At 36.0% G+C, this 18,414-nt stretch overlaps 1 protein-coding gene across 1 annotated transcript in view; it reads left to right on the top strand.

Annotated features, from left to right (window-relative positions):
• Nucleotides 1-18,414, top strand: part of PRR16 (proline rich 16) — a 272,756-nt gene that overhangs the window by 152,153 nt on the left and 102,189 nt on the right.

Below are 18,414 nucleotides of genomic sequence, written 5' to 3'. Positions count from 1 at the left end.
TTTGAACTTTTACTACATAGGTACTCATGACAATACGTAGTCTAAATGTGTGTTTTTAGAATTTGCATAAATGGTATAATTTATGAATTTATTTTAAATTATAATTTTAGTGTTTAATGACTATGAAATATAAAAGTAAAACTGGACTTGAAATCCTTTTCCATGTTTGATATGACCCTATGCTGTCAAGTATAGAGTCAAGTAATTTTTTTGTTTTTTTATTCGTGTGTTTGTTTCTGTTTTTATTTTTTACTTATTTATTTATTTATTTATTTATTTATTTATTTATTTATTTATTTATTTTGTGGTACATGGGCCTCTCACTGCCGTGGCCTCTTGCATTGCAGAGCACAGGCTCTGGATGCGCAGGCTCAATGGCCATGGCTCACGGGCCCAGCCACTCCGCGGCATGTGGGATCCTCCCGGACCGGGGCATGAACCCATGTCCCCTGAATCGGCAGGCAGACTCTCAACCACTGTGCCACCAGAGAAGCCCTATTTTATTTTTTTTAAGATTTAATTTTATTTATTTTTGGCTGCGTTTGGCCCGTTGCTGCGCGCGGGCTTTCTCTAGTTGTGGCAAGTGGGGGCTACTCTTTATTGTGGTGCGCGGGCTTCTCCTTGTGGTGGCTTCTCTTGTTGCAGAGCACGGGCTCTAGGTGCGTGGGCTTCAGTAGTTGTGGCTCGCGGGCTCTAAAGCACACGCTCAGTAGTTGTGGTGCACAGGCTTAGTTGCTCCATGGCATGTGGGATCTTCACGGACCAGGGCTCGAACCCATGTCCCCTGCATTGGCAGGAGGATTCTCATCCACTGTGCCACCAGGGAAGTCCCTGTGTATTTGTTTTTAATGATGTATTCAAGAGCTCTTGTATTCTGTGTGTTCTTACATGCTTGAGAATTTCTGTCAGTTGTCTCTATATTAAAGGACAATTGTTTAAATGTTCTGGGAATGTACTTTGCCCTTCAAAGTATGTGGACCTGGCCATGGAATATTGATCTAATCCTTTCATCACAGCCTTCCCTGCCATCTTTTGGAATGGTGAATTTTGGTGTTTGGTATCTTTCGCAGGTACTTGAGGTTTGAGATTGTTAGATGTGTTGTCTTTATACTTACATAGCAACTTGGCTGGGAATGACATTCTTGGCTCACACTTCCTTCCCCTCAGAACTTTGTACACATTGCTGTTCCCTCCTCTGTCATTTGATGTTGCACTGGGAAATTCTGATACCAGCTTGATTTTTCTTCCTTGATTTTAACTTGCAACTTCTGCTTGGATATCTATCCTTGAAGTGCTGGATATTTCTTAGTGGCAGTTGTTCACCAACAGATTTTACTGGAGCACATTGCACAGTTTAACAGCCAAATTCAGTAATTTCTTCCCTTCAGAGAAATTAAGCCTTTTGAGTATGTTATCTTTCTGTTCCATTATGATGAAGTTTATTTACTGGGAAAACCAATGTTCTCTATGCTGTATATGAACTTCGTATTTCCTCCACAACTATTATTTTCTCTCTCTGCAATCAACACTGCCTTTAGATCTAAGCAAGAGAGACCCTTGCCAGGAACACTGGGCATTAGAGTGACCCACCGCCACCCTCCTCTACCTGCTGTGGGAGACCAGGCAGCCATGTCCAGTCAGAGTCTGTATTTTCTGTGTACACCATCCTCCAGTACCCTAGATACTGGAATTCCTCTACCATCAGCTCCAAACACATTTCAAGGATGTGTAGTAGCTTCCTGTCATGAGCTTTCTGAGTGTAGACCAAACCACTGGTATATTTATCTTTAGATTTATTTATCTTTAGATTTATTTTATTTTATTTATTTATTTATTTTTGCGGTACGCGGGCCTCTCACTGCTGTGGCCTCTCCCTTTGCGGAGCACAGGCTCTGGACACGCAGGCTCAGCGGCCATGGCTCATGGGCCCAGCCGCTCCGCGGCATGTGGGATCTTCCCGGACTGGGGCACAAACCCGTGTCCCCTGCATCGGCAGGCGGACTCAACCAGTGGGCCACCAGGGAAGCCCATCTTTAGATTTATTGATCAAAGGTTGACTATTTGTAGAGGCTGTGAACAGAGCTTGGATGTATGGGCCAGGGTATCTACACATATGCATTTGAGATGCCTCATGGTGTAAGGAAGACTAGGGTGGGAAAAGGAGGGTGATGGGCCAAGGGCAGGGCTCAGGGGCTGGAACTTGTCCATCTTCACTGCCACTCTCTGACGTGGAATACGGAGGAGTTGTCCAAAAATTCTGTAAATGTTTTTAAATAGTTTATTAGCTTGAAATTACCATTATTTAATTTCAGTGTATGGTATTTTCCTCTTACCTCAGACCCTGAAAGTATTTCAAACAGGCCTGTCTGAAATCTCCATATTTTCCTTTCTGCAGTCACAGTGAATATGTCAAGCTTTCCCTTTCTGTCAGTAATTGCATTGCAATCATGTCTGTTCTCTAGCTTGCTGTCTGCATTTTGTGAGTTTGTTAATGGTCGTGTTTTAAAACTCAGGTGTTTCTTTGGGTCTTCAATTCCTCTTCTATTTTCTTCTTTTATTGTTGTGTGTTTGTTTGTTTTATTTGACTGTTTCTATAGCACAAAAAGCACTCAAGGGCAGATTTTCTTCCATTTCTTCCAAAATGAGTCTGTCTTTGGCATAATGTGCTCCTTTGCTTTTCTTTTCTTTTCTTTTCTTTTCTTGCCACAGTAGTGTTTACAGAGTCACCATGCCAGTTCTTTTTGTCTTGCTTAACTTGAACAGCTCTGCTTCACACTTCCATTGGGCCTCAAGTAGTGTAGATGACTTTTCCTAACCATGTCCCTAGCATGTCTAAGTATGACTTATCCTCCCAGGCAAGCCCCAGTGTGATGGCAAACTTATTTCATGTTCTCCCTTTGTAGAATAGGTAAATGTTGTGTTCTAGTTCATTCTACTACTGCATTCAGGGGTTTTCCATTGGCCCTTTTTGTGTCATATTATCCCTACAGTTCAGCCCCTTGCTCACTTTTAATTGTTTCACTGTCCTCTCTTCTGCAGGCCTGCCCAAAGTCCACAACTTTTTTTCATATTTGACACTATTTGTGAAAACTGGAAGACTTTTGTTATTTCATTGGTACCATCCTGAGGCACTAAGACCAGTTTAACGATCTGTACTGAATCAAGTTAAAACTATATCTCTTTTTCTTTTGGTGATAGTATTTCAGACAGTGAGTTGTGTCTCTTTAGTTTTTTGGTTTCTGCGATTAAGTGTTTTTGCTATTTTTAAATTTTGTTAGTTACTGAGGGGGAGATTCTACTTTACTAAACTTTTTACTATGACCTCACTTCCTGTAAGTAAAAGTGACGCATGCATGCTGCTGAAAAGGTTGAAAACATTAGACAGAGTACAAAAAGTAAAAAAATAAAATAAAAATCATTTCATTTTCATTTTTATTCAGTGCACACCTCCTACCATTGTTTGCTCTTATTACTCAGGAACATTTCCTTTGTCATTGTTTCCTAGAGATTCTATTTCTTATCATGATGTCTCAAGGAAGTAGGTTTTGTTCTTTAACTAGTTCATGCCAAAACACTTGAAGTTAAGGAAAATGAGCCTAGAAAGAAAAGCATCAATTAGAAAATCATTTATTATGACTTTTCAATGTTAAAACTTCACTTTTCTCCTACCTAAAAAACTCTTATCTCTCTGATATACACATTAACATCCCTGTAGAGTACTCCCTTTATATTTTGGAGAATTGGATTATTACTCTGTTGCTTTTGAGAGTTGAATCTAAAAGAACTATCTGCATATTGGCACTATTTGCTGAGCAATTCTTTGAAACCGCCTGTAATAAAAAGCCCTTCAGTAACATGCTATGATACCCTCATGTTGCAACCTATTCTGAGGTGGACTGAAATTAAATTTTGTTTACTAATAATAAACATTGAAGTTAGGGACTTGATTTACTTTTAATAAACTAACTCTAATCAGTGGTATATCTGTTAAAATAGCAAATGTATCAAGAACTAGGCAAATCCTCCTCTGCCATAAGATCCTCATGGCACAGGCCTGGGAAGAATGACTCTACGTGCACATCTTTCTACACGTAATGGGGCAATGAAAAGGTTGAGAGAAAATGTTTTGAGAGTTAAAATGACCCTGCAGCAAGTAAGATGCCCTAATTTATTGCTTAAGACTAATTCAAGTATTTTAATTTTGAGAACGGTTTGTCCAAATTTTTTTTCAAAGATGCGAAAAGAGACTAATTCTATTTTGGACTCATGTAATGGCATAGTCTGTTATGCCAGGGATCTTAAGATGGTGAGATGTGAGCTGGATAACACCTGTGTACAGATTCGGTTTGACCTGCGTGATCGTTTTTGTGTGTGAGTTTGAAAAATCTGTAAATTTCACATAAAAATCAGTTTTTCTCTCCTCTCTTGAAATCTTTTGAAAGGGGCAAGATGGTGCCCTCTTTGTGTTACCTTTAGGCAATCATGTCTTCTACTGTCCACCGTTAAGTCCCTTCTTTATTGCCGTGTATTCACATACCTTCCCCAGTTAGATTTGACGGCTCTGTTTCTGTGGTAATCTGAAAATGCTGTATTACTTTATAAACATTCCTCATATAGTTATATGTAAATGGTTAACACTAGCCTTCTGGAAAAAAGTCTAAATGGCTAGATATTACAAATTACCCAGATTATTTAGTCATCATCCTCTAATTCTTGGATTATACATGTGAAAATCATATGTTATAAATCTATTTGCATAATTCTCCACAAATTAAATTTTGAAATATCAGCACATTTTGTTCACACTATCATAATTTTGTATTATATGGCATATTTTTAAAAATTATTTTCTTAATGATGTTAAATAGCACAATTTTTCCACCTTTTCATTAAATTAGACCTCAGTAAAAAAGAAAGTGTCATTTTGAAAGAAGAAACACTATCCTGGATTTTATATTAACAATGTAATATGCTAGTTATTTTAAAAATAACAATAGAGAATTTGTCCAAGTACAATAGAATTAGATACAATTGTGGCCACTAGAGGGCTTTTTTTTTTTTTTTTTTTTTTTTTACCAGTGCAAGCATAATTGTGAAGATAAACAGTGAAGTTTATATGTCAACCAAAGATTAACTGGTTAGTGCCAAGGTTTTAAATGTGGTTATAATATATAAAGTATGCAAGAATCTTATCCAGACTATACATAAAATATATAATTTTTGACATTGTATATCCGTGAAGCACTGTTTCATAATTTAATAAGTGAAAAGTAGTCAATAGTACAAACTCACAGATGGGATAAGTTTCATATGTTCATTGCCTTAACATTTTAAAAGTGTTAGAAAAATATTCTACATTTTGCTTCTTTTAATACCATATATAGAACATGTGTATCTATAGTGCCTTTGCATATCTTTTTGTTAGAACTAAACAGTAGGACTAGCTTTTGTTATGAATACTCCATTCTTGTTAAAAAAAAATTCATGCTAAAGTCTTTCAGGGACTTTTCCACAAAATGACAGCTGTGAAAGATCAATTTTCAAGTACTAGCGGATTTAAATGGCTGTTGGCTCTCTGTGGTGAAGATTTTCGTTGTTTTTCAAATTATGTGTAAATTATCTTTTATAAAATATCTCTGGAACCCTATGACAATGAAGACAGATGCTTGAGAAGCCTATTTTAAAAGAATTCCAAATTTTAAATCTCCCCTCTCTCTTTCATCTCATATATTCTGGCTCATTAAATCAGACATGAAGGTCTTATATTTTAAAATGCAACTCCCTTTACTCCATTAAAAATGGAGTAGAACTCAGGCACAGCGAGGAATATTATAATGCTTGCATACCTTTATTAAACCAAGAATAATGTCCCACATGCAGTTGCAATAAGCACACTTCCACCATAATTGAGTTAGACTAGGTATTTTCAAGTTAGGAAAGATATTCCAAAGATGGGCTTTAGAGATTTTCAAATGTTTCCACTAATGCAAAAATAATGTAATGTAACCTTCTCATTTGCATCATTTTCCATAACTTTCCCTATGTTTGCTTATGACAAGAATAATCTTTTTTAATGACTTGGTTTATGGCAATGTCTTTCCACTCCCTCAAGCCTCTATAAGATCATAGGTGCTCACATCACTTTTCTGTTTGAACTTTGCCTATTACTTTCAGGTAAAGGCCAAACTTTTGGTATTTAGCATGGTATTGAAGACCCTTCGGTGTTATAGCATTTCCTCACCTGCATCTCTTTTTCTTTCTGTCTCTATACACTTTCTTCTCTTCCTAGCTTGCCCCTTCATCTATTAAACATCCCCTCAGATGTGCATGCATACACACACACACACACACACACACACAGCACACATACACAAACCATACCCCTTTCAGTCTGCCACATTGGATGGCTTTCTGCTGGAAATCTCAATTGATCTTTCAAACCTCCTTTCCTTTCCTTTGTATTTTATTGTGCCTGGAATTATCTTCCAGCTTTTTCTACCTGATCCTTCCAAAGTCCATTAAATACGTTCTATTTCTGATGTGATTCCTCCCTCCCTGGCAGAATTAACTGTTCTTTCCTCTCTCTTAAAACATTTTATATATAGTCATACTCTAGCATGTATCACAGATACTACAGACAATTACTCTCTCTTTCCTCTTTTTTTTTTTTAATTAACAATGTGGGGAACTAATACCAGGAGGGAAGACCCAGTTTCACCATCACACAACTAATGAGAGCCCAAATGATAATTACATCCAAACGCCATACCTTCATATTCAGTTGTGTTATCAATATCAGCATGTCTGGTAATATTATTTTGAAGGTTTGATAAATGCTATTATTTCTATAATTATATGTTTGAGATATCAAGAAAGGAGTAATAGAGTTTTTCTGATGTTTTTGACAAGTAATTTAATGTTCACATAGATTCTAAGATAATTTAGACAAATAATCGTCTAATTTACTAAATTCCTCTTCCTTTATGTTAGATAATAAACATTTAACTCACTATCTGAGAAAAAGTAAAAACATATGTCAAAATGTCATTTTAATGTTTAAATATTTAAATATTTCATTAGTGATATTGATAAATGAAATGCTTCAGTAATCTTGCAATTGGATTTTAATATATCATTTCAATGTCTTCCCTCTAACAGAAAATATCTTGTATTTTTAAGATATATGTGTGTATATATATATATATATATATATATATATATATATATACACACACACAGAGATTAGAAATCTCATGAACAAAGTCTGTTTACAACCGAAATTCATCACCTCAAAAGTTCACAAACAAGCATCAAACCATAAACAATAGGGACCTAATGTAAAAATATTTTGTTATAGTATTTTTCCTTTTATTTATTTGTTTATGATTTATTCATTTAATATATATTTCTGTTTCAGATGTAATGGAACAGGATACCCTGCCCTCTGGGCGTTTACATTTTCACCAAGGAGTCTGACATTAAAGAGCTAATTACACGATCAGTCACTAGTGCGGTTCATGCTGTGAAGCACAGGTACAGGAGCTCTAGGGCTGTGTTGCAGGACTTCAGGGCAATCTGGAAGCTTTCCTTGAAGAGGAGAAATGTGGGTTAATTTTTGAAGAATAGGTCAATGTGTGTGTGTCTCTGTGTGTGTGTGTGTGTGTGTGTGTGTGTTTTGTGGGAACAGTGAGGAGTAACCAGGACTAGGTAGAGGATGACTTACACAAAGACCCAGAGACGGGAGTTTAGCATCTTCTAAGCACAGGAAGAAATGAAAAGAGCAGAGTGAGGGCAAGTGGCACAAGGGCAAGCTGATGTACAAAGCAGGACCCGGATCTTAGGAGGATTGTGATTTTATAAATATTTGGTCTTTATCTTAAGAGCAATAGGAAACCACTTAAGGTTTAATAATTTATGTTATACGTACAGATTTAAGGAAAGCTCTGTCTGGCTGCAGTGCAAAGACTGGATTAAATGGAAGAGAGAGTGGATTGAATAGCGAGGTTGTTCTTACAACTTTACTCATGATGCTTACAGAATATTTTTTATTGAGCTAGTTTTCCATCAGTAGGGAAAGTAATACACAACCTGAGGTTTATTCATCTACACTTTTTGTTTTTGTTTTTGTTTTTTTTTTTGCGGTACGCGGGCCTCTCACTGTTGTGGCCTCTCCCGTTGCGGAGCACAGGCTGCTGACGCGCAGCCTCAGCGGCCATGGCTCAGGGGCCCAGCTGCTCCGCGTCATGTGGGATCTTCCCGGACCGGGGCACGAACCTGTGTCCCCTGCATAGGCAGGCGGACTCTCAACCACTGCCCCACCAGGGAAGCCCCTCATCTACACTTTTTAAAATGCAGAAAGATATTAGAGTTTGAGAGCTATAAGCTTGTGTTGAAGTTTACAGGTCCATTATTGTGAGTTACAGTCTCCTCCTGGACATTGTTAACATAATGGAATCATTTTGATGTGTATACTCACAAATTGCAAGTGGATGAGTCTTTTAAATCTGTTAAGCTGCTTATAGCAATTGTGATGAGGGAGGTTTCCTTTTCCACACTTTACAGGAAGCCTTAGTATAAGCATGTTTCTTATGAAGACAGAAATTAAAGTTAGCAGTGGCATTTCAACCACTATAGTGTGTGAATAATGTTTGTTACAGGGGAAGAAAAGTCATAAGTACTCACTTACTAAAACTGACATGCAAGTAAACGTAGGACTTACATGAAGTGATCATCACATGTAATATTGATATATTTTACCTCTGTGGAGCTGAGCTGTGCAATAGCACTTTATCCCTTAGTACTCAATTGTCTTATGTTTATTTTATACAGTAAGCATTTGGACACGTGACATTAGAAACAGTGTGTGAAAATTTGGGTGATTTCTACTTCCTCCAAGAGTACCTCAAAAATGCTTATGGTTCGATGAGGAGCTGGTTTAAATGAAACCAGGTACTTTTGTTTTATAAGTAAAAAATATTAAATACCTTGATTTTGCAAATTGTAGAGTTACAAATTTTAGATCATTTAGTGCTGTAAATAACATAAACTGTTGATACTTGTATAATTTTCCAAGGTTGCCAAGGCCCATGAACCTTTTTGGACAAATCATATCTAGAATTTTATATTTAGACCTGGTCTTTCTAAATACTGTTCATCCCATGGCTATAAAACAATTTAACTTAAAAAGAAATTACCTACTAAAGCATGTATGTCCATCTTCATTCTCTATCAAAGCACTAACTTTATGCCTTTTTTTGGTTGGTGCCACAAATCCAAACCTTTTGGGAACCGATCTTCAAAAGTGCAACTGGTGTAGAAACTCCTAAACACGCCCTGCAGGGCTCCCCACAACCTGGCCTCTGTCTGCCTTTTCAGCCTTGTCTCTTATTCATGTGCCTTATGCTACTTTATCCTTTATCAACATATAAAAAATTATATTTCGTACCTTTATGCCACTGCACATGCTATTCCTTCTGCCAAGAAATGCCTTTTCCTCCAAGTTTCATTTTATCATTCAAGACATCTCTCATTTTTCACCTGACTTGAAACTATCTCTGGCCAATGCTACCAACTGACCTGCTTGGAAAGAATAAATCACCCCTTTCTCTGCTCTCCTATACTTGTCAATCCTTTTACCACTACACATGGTACACTGTGTGGTAATTATTAGTTTGCATGGGGAAGGACTGTATCTAGTTCATGTTTTTTTTCTTTGAGTTTTTGGGGGAGTATAATTTCAACTATTATCAGGCAGGTATTTGCACATTCGTCTCTATCTCCAAATCAAATTCTACATAAGGATGTATAAAATTCGCCTTCTATATCATCTCCATCCTATGTCTAGGCCTATTCCTTGGTGAAAACCCCTTTTAACATTTGCTTTTGTTTTTCAGGTAGTCAGCTGTCTAAACAATATGCTCAAACACTTTTTTTAAACTACAAACCATGTCATTTGACTCATCTTTATGGAAGATGAAGAATTAGTCTTTTTTGCTTTTGCCATATGTTGAGAAGAAAAATCAGTAACCAGCATCTTAATAGTAAAAGTAGAATGAAACACTGTTAATGAACTTATAAAGAAATAAATTTAAACCTATATTTCTAAATTTGAACCTTTCAAAAGAGAATTCAAGATTCAAATGGTTACTCTTTTTACACACATTATACTCATCACCCACAGTTCAATAGTTCACTTCTTTTCCCTATCCCTAATGTGTGACAGCTTTCCAGTTGTATGATCTATTGAATGTAATTCATTATTTTTTCTTGGAGACTTCTGATTTCCTGTTTTAGCTTAGAATAATTGCTTTGGGGATTCAAGTAAGTTGTCATTCTTAAATTATTTTGTTTTCATACTTCCGTGTTAATTACAATGTTTTTTGCTTTGTGTGCCTTCCTCCTTTCTTGGATTCCATTTTGCTGAGCTACAGAATAACCTTAACTTTTAAAGAACAGATACAGGAGAAGTAAATTATCTTTGTCCTTAATATCTAAAAATATTTTAATTTTTCATTACAATAAACTGTTAAATTAGTCAGGTATAGAATTGGGGTTAAAATTATTTTGCCACAGAACTTTTGAAGTTACTGGTAAAATGACTTTCATCATCCATTCATACATAAGATGCTGTGATGATTATTTAATTTTCACTTCTTTCTGAGTTTTCTGTGTTTGTTTGGTAAATGATTGACTTTGTTTTCATTTTTATTCATCCTGATTAGCACTCAATTGACTCTTTCCCTCTGAAGCTCCATTTGTATTGTCACCTGTGGAATTTTCTCTTTATTTTTTTTATTTTTTTGATTATTGGAATCCCACATTTTTATCTTTTTTCCCCATTTTTTTCTGGAACTTCTCAGTCAGTCATTGAAGCTCCAGGATTGATTTTCTTGCTTTCCCTGCCTTTAAATTTTTTCTTGTATTTTCCTTTTTATTTTATTATTTTTAAATTATTTTATTTATTTATATTTGTCTGCGTTGGGTCTTCGTTGCTGCCCGTGGGCTTCCTCTAGTTGTGCCAAGCGCAGGCTACTCTTTGTTGTGGTACACGGGCTACTCATTGTGGTGGCTTCTCTTGTTGTGAAACAAGAGCTCTAGGCGGGTGGGCTTCAGTAGTTGTGACACGTGGACTCATAGTTGTGGCTCACAGGCTCAGTAGTTGTGGTGCACAGACTTAGTTGCTCCACGGCATGTGGGATCTTCCCGGACCAGGGCTTGAACCCATGCCCCCTGCATTGGCAGGAGGATTCTTAACCACTGAGCCACCAGGGAAGTCCCTATTTTCCTTCTTAAAGAAAATAATTTTGCTTTATGATTAAGAATATTTCTTAGATTTTTTTTCTTTTAGCTTTTCTTTAAAAATAATCTTTTTAAATTTAGTATTTATGTTTTATACTTCAAATATTTTTCTTTCTTGATGTCTGTTCTTTTATAACAGTGCATTATTTTATAGCTGCAATACATTCTGAAACCTCTCCAAATACATTAATTAGAATTACTACAAAGTTCTCTTACTTTACTAATAATGACAGCTTTGCCTTCAATATTGATCTTTTCATTCATCTTGGTCCTTCTATTTTGTGATGTTGTTTACCCTCAAATATCTCTTGATCTTCAGACATATTCATATTATAAAGATGTTTTAACAGCCTCTCCTACATATAGGGAAAAGGAGGATGCTGACTGAAAATTCTGAATGTGTCAGATGGGCATGAATTACTTTAGAAGACAAGCTAGCTGCTCTTGCCCCATTTCTACCACCTTCCCAATGGAAAAAAGTAATAATAATGAGGGAGGAGAGCTTTGTTTTGAGATCCTACCAACCACACTCAGTGCTGCCTTCTTATCCAGAGACATGTTCAGATTCTTTACAGCAAGAATTTCAGTTTACCTTAAGGGTGTGAGCTCTTAGCATGTTGCCAGTCTTGTTGCACCTTTTGACACAATTTTTTTCCATTGTGAAACATAGTCACTCAACAACTTCACACCCTAATTTTGCATTACTTCTCACTTCCACTCTCTCTCTATTCCACTTTCAAGTTTGGAATCCTTCTGGGACTCCATCAGTACTTTGACCACCTTTTCATTAATTCACCCAGGTATTTATAAAAATCTCTGGTCAGCCTATACCACACTTTGAGAAGATATTCTGAATTTATTACTGTAGTTATTTCTTTACTCTCATTTAGATATGATTTGGGGAGGAATGCACTAAATACACATGATCAGTCTCTATTAAACTGGAAGCCTTATTTTTTTAATCCTCAGTGTCTCATAAAAGATTAATAATATTTGCACAATAAATATTTGTCAAACCCAATTGAACACACAGAAAAATAAGAAAAAATACATTGTAGTTTTAGCTTATTTTCTACTGATCAGGCTTGGCTATGAATTATGATTATTGTTTATTTTTAAATCTAGTTTACTTTCAGAGAACAGGGTATAAATTGCCACTTAAATGAATATTACAAAAGGAAACAACAAAACACCTTCAAAACATATACTGTATTCTGTTTCAAAAAATGTTTCAAATAATTTTTCAGTAAGAATTTTTAAGCAAGTTTATAACCTTCATATTTATTTCCCAACAAGGATGATTAAAGGTATACCAGTGTGTTTGTTTGTGTGTGTGTGTGTGTTTTCTGTATGTGTGTTTTAGTCTCTATTTCAGAGGATGCTAATTGCCTTGGAATGTCCTTTCTCCCTTCTTATTTTGAGGAATAAGCATAGCTTTTCACTGAGCATGTTGGACCCCAGATAAAAGCGTACATTTCCCAGTCTCCTCCACTTAAGCAACTTACTATTGGCTGGTCAAACATAAGTAAATAAAATGTATTACTCCTGAAACATCTCTTTAAAAAGGAGTAGGTGTGCCTTCCCCACCGTTCTTCATCCTTCCCCTTGAAATACATATGCGAAGGCCAGCCCTCCAGCTATGAACTTGGACTTGAAAATGGACACCAAACCCTAGGGATAGCAGAACAGAAAGTTGGATAGAGCCTGGGTCTCTGGCAACTTCAAGATAGTGCCTTATTTATCCTGGATTGCTTCCACTATCTATGTTATATACTCTATCAAATACACCAAGGACAAGGAGAATAAATAAACATTAGATAATTCAACTCTGTTATTATAGTGTCTGGGATATTGTGATTGGTCAGGTCTCTAAGAAACAATAATATCGTTAAGGAAGTGGCAGTTGATGTAGAAATCCAAAGACAGCTTTGGGAACTCAAGGCAATTCTAGTCATTCCTTGGAAGGCAAGCATTTAGTGCTCACCACCTGAGCAACTCTTTCATATTGGTCACTGGACCTTTTCAAAAAAAAAATTTTTTTTTAAACAAATAAATGTCAAAGCAGAATTAACCAAATTGTGGAATAGTTTAAATGTTTTCCACTCATTAAATTGTTTTTAGCGCAAGTATAATTAAATATAGTTCTCCCATTCACAAAATAATTACAGGAGTTATTTATACATATTAATTCATATTTAGTACATCACTAGTACTGTGGTCTAGCAGTGGAATACAGAGTTGTATAGTAAATAATGAACAACTTATTTCCTGTCAATAGATCAATCAGGTGATAGATAGGTAAAATATATAGAGATAAATACAAGTATAGATTTTTAAATTTTTATTTTATGTCAAAAATGGAGGGCTTCCCTGGTGGCGCCGTGGTTAAGAATCCTCCTGCCAATGCAGAGGACATGGGTTCGATCCCTGGTCCGGGAAGATGCCACATGCTGCAGAGCAACTAAGCCCATGCGCCACAACTACTGAGCCTGAGCTCTAGAGCCCTCGGACACAACTACTGAGCCTGCATGCTATAACTACTGAAACCCACACACCTAGATCCCTTGCTCTGCAACAAGAGAAGCCACTGCAATGAGAAGCCCGTGCACCGCAATGAAGAGTAGCCCCCACTCGCCACATCTAGAGAAAGCCCGCACACAGCAACAAAGACCCAACACAGCCAAAAATAAAAACAAATAAATAAATAAATTTATTAAAAAAAAAAGTAGAAGTGAAGCTTTTGGGTCAGCCTGCATTCAGCCATGGACCATGGTCTGACAGCTAGTTCACCCATTGCTCTCATTCATTTCCCTCTCTCTTTACTGCTGATGCCACACATTTAAATTGTGGTTGTTTTTATGAATAAATATTAAATATAGAAGAACTCATAATTTGGTGCATATTTAAGTTGGAGTTAAATTCCTCCTTTCCTTTCATTAAGTTTGTAATTCTTAATGAAATTCTAGAAGTTGTGATTTGTTACTGAGAAGACCCTAGAGAAAGATTCACTCAAATTGAAAAAGGGTTTTGTTTTTAAGGCCATTGAGCTATATATTATGTGGTTTTTAATTGAAATATGTAGGATTTAGGAAAGATCTCAATACGTTTAGGGCTATACTGATGAATATTTAAAGATAAATATGTAATTCAACCATCTTAGTTGTTTTGGAGAGTGACTGAAATGTTCTCTGTGCCAAGCTGTGGAGCTAGGCTTCCAGAGTCAGATAACATAGGCAGAGAGTTCACTAAGCCTCACCAACTCTTTATGGCTGCCTTCCTTTTTTTCTACTTCATCCTTTCCTGTGTGCCTTTCTGGACAACCCAGAGTTGGTGACATTGAAGACCTCGAAAATCAGACCCAAGATGGGAAAGCTGGGGAGAGATGGAAGTGAGGGCAAGAAATGACTTTTCTCAGAGGTTCAACCTTTATCCAGTTTATTTACTCAGCATTTTATTATTGAATATCCACTGTGTACAATCACTGTACTCTCTGCCAGGAGTTCAAAGATGGAAATATGTGCTTACATGGTCTGAGGGAAACACACAGGTAGAGACAATTCTGATATACAGAGGCAACTGTAATAATAAAATGGCAAAGTCCAGTGAGAGCATAAGAAAAGGAGCTCCTAATGTTGTTTTTATTTATTTATTTTTTTAATTTTAGGTAAATCTGTTCATCCTGAATTTCACTCTAATGCCAACCCTGAAACCTTGAAGCATCTTTATTTTTATTCTTTGCAGTTTAACATTTACAGAAGTAGTATAAGCTGAATTTTGTATACCCACAAATAAGATCATTTAGTCAGTTAATTTCTTCCAAATCTGCTTCCTTTTTATGAAAATATTTAGGGATATTTTCCAATATGAAAACCTTAAGCTCATGTGATCCCTGAGCCACAATTATCAGTATTCCTAATTATTCCACAATCTAACCATAGCTTCCTTGTATGTGAGGCTAAGGAAAACCTCCTGGAATCACTGAACACATTATCCTTTCTTTACATCTCCCTCTGTTTCACTCCCATTAGCACATTCCTCCGTAGATCCGAGTAGCCACAATTACTTGGAAAGATGACTAAATTTCAAGTTTGAGATACACATTTCTCCTTTGTTCCTGATGTTAGGTGTGGATGTTCTTAGACTTTTGATTGATGTCATGCTATCCTCTCACCTCCAAATATGTGCAACAATGTGTCCCTCTAGTCCTACTTTCTTTCATTTTGCTTTCCCCTTAGTTCCATCATGCCTGTGGTCATAATTCCTTTAGTTGCAATATGATACTTTGAAATCGTTTCAGCAAAACATAGAAGTGTAATTATAAGGATACAGTGTATTCCTTGTATGGTTAATTTACTCATCTCTCACTTGGCTGCAATATCCTCTAACTCAACAAGTAAATAAACTGCAGCAGCCTTCAATGTGTTCTCCACATGGCAGCTGTTAAGAAATTCTCCTTTTATTTCTTTCTAACTTTATTTAAGTAGTGATATTTATTTTATTTTCAAATTATAAAAGATTTTACACATGACATAAAATAAATACTGTATCAAATATAACCTGAACTTAACAAATGTTAACACTTTATCATAATTACTTTATATCAAGTTTTAAAAGAAATAAAATATTTCATCTATATAGCTGATGCCTTCTGACAGTCTTTCCCCTTCCTCCTTGCCTAAACTTAATGTGTATCATTTATTTTCATGTTGTATAAACTAAAACATCTGTGCTTCTACATATAAACAATACATACATATTGGATACATATACAGATATATATTTTTAAATTTTTATGTTCAACTGAAGGCTTTTGAGATTTATCCCTGTTGATAAATATAGCTGTAGTTACTTCATTTGAACTAGTTTGTATTTACATACATCACTTACTAATAGATATTTAGGTTGTTTCCAGTTTTTTTGCTATGGCAAAACAAACAAACAACACCAAAAAAAAAAAAAAACCCTAAAAGAAACATCCTTGTGCTTTTTCAAGCCTGTGCACATCTCTTAGAATTTCTCCAGAACAGTCTAGACTTTGTTCCTAAAATACCTGTACGGTAGGGTAAGGTAAGCACCTTATACAATTTATAAGACATTGTCGAAAAATTTCCCAACACACTGAATTTACATTTGCACTGGCAATGTACAGAGTTCCCATTTACCCACCTCATCACCAACAAGTAGAACTATCAGGCTGGTTCGTTTTTCCTAAACTACTCAGAATGAAACACTTTCTCATTCTTCTTCAGTTTGCACTACCTTGATTACTAGTGAGATTGAGTATATGATTTTTGGAAATTTGGAGCATCCCTTATGTGAATTACTTCTTTAATAACTGTTATCCCATTGTTCGAGCATGTGTGTGTGTGTGTACGTGAACTTTCAATTTTGTTTCATTCATTTTTTTTTCACCTGTTTGTATTGATACAATACTATTTGATTTAAAAAATTTCAGGGTTTTTTGCTCAGTATTAGTATAGTTGCATCAGTTTTCATTTGGTTATTTGCCTGCTATATCTTATTTCTTTCACTCTGTATTCAATCCTTCTGTGTCCCTTCTTGAATAAATTATTTTAATCTATTTATACTTGTTATGATTATTAATATTGTTAATATTTTTTAAGTTTGGTTTTTTTAAACTATCTTATGGGTTTGTTTCTATTTAGTATGCTTTTTGTTTGTTTTCTTATTTTCTACCATTTTTAGATTTGCCAAAATTCCCTTACTCACATTTTAATCCTTATTTCAAAAGTTGTAAGTTTGTCTTTTACTTCAGTAGTTGCCGTACAGTTTTTCCCATGCATTCTTAACTTAATGAAGCCTAAAGCTAACCAGTGTCAGATAGATATGATAAGATTCCTTACACACACACACACACACACACACAAATTCAGTGACCTTTACATGAAAAATTAGTATGTGCAAATGTCCTGGGGCAGGAAGCTGACTGGCAATTATGAGGGTCTGAAAGAAGACCGAAGAGGTTTGAGAACAGAAAGGAAAAGGGCATCTTAAGAGATTTGAGTATGGAGGGTCACTTAGGAGTGCTGTCTTGTACTGGCTAAAAAGGGCCAATTGTTTTATTTTCAGAAATCTTGTGAGCCAATTGTGAAATAACTATTATTGAAAACAAAAGTATATAAACCTATATTAAGTAGATTACATTAAAAAGAAAGATTCTTTTCTAATTATTCCTAGTCATTCCTAACTATTTTACTACATTTTAATATTTATCTGTACTCCTGAGTTTATGTTTATTCTACTGGTATGGTGGAAACACTTTATAATGATGCACTCCTGCAGGTTTCTTCCCAATTTCACATTTAGTGATGTTGCCTTTACTCACTTGAAGTCAACCATGGCAGGAGTTTACACCATGGAAACTGGCAAACTCTTCAAATCAGGACTCATTCACACCTCTAAGAACCCGTTATTAAACACTTATCAGAACAATACTGAGACTGTACAGGACCTTAGAGACCATGTTAAGAATTGATATATATCACAGGAGAAATGAGCAGGCATTGAAAGGTTTTAAGCAAGGAATGACAAGAGCACAATTCTGTTTTTAGAAAGACCACTGAGATTACAGAAGTGAGAGGCGAGGCAGGGTGACTCTGGGTGGCTCCCATGGTAAGTAATAGTGGCTCAGGCTAGGATCAAAGAAAGGAAGATGGAGAGAAGTGAATGGATTTAGGAGCTAAAACTGAAGACCTAGCTCTCATGGTATTAGTGTGAACCAATCACATAAGACCCTTATGTGGAGGAAGTAAAATCTCTGAGTCCTCTCTAACTTCTGGTTGGTAATGATATTTTCATTTTGAGCCCAATTGTGCCACCATGTGCCAAAGAGCCAACTTCACAGTTGAACAAACTTAGGCCTGAATAAGAGAGGAGGGAAAAGTCTACATATGGAAACGTGAGATGAAGGGACTCATTCCATTTAAAAATAAATTATTTTTAAAGTAATCCATAACTTTTCTTTCCTCCTATAGGCATACTAGTACATGTGTGGTAGCCATGAGAATAGCCTCTAAGATCTCTGACTGCAGGGAGTGTAAATGATAGAGGGTTAACTTCTGGGTTCTGAAATTGAGCATTTGACCTGAGGCCATG

This window comes from Mesoplodon mirus (genome assembly GCF_964341445.2).
Source record: "Mesoplodon mirus genome assembly, chromosome: 5".
In the NCBI taxonomy this organism is placed as follows: domain Eukaryota; kingdom Metazoa; phylum Chordata; class Mammalia; order Artiodactyla; family Ziphiidae; genus Mesoplodon; species Mesoplodon mirus.
Note: the sequence above shows the minus strand (reverse complement) of the source record. Positions and strands in the feature narration are given on the sequence as shown.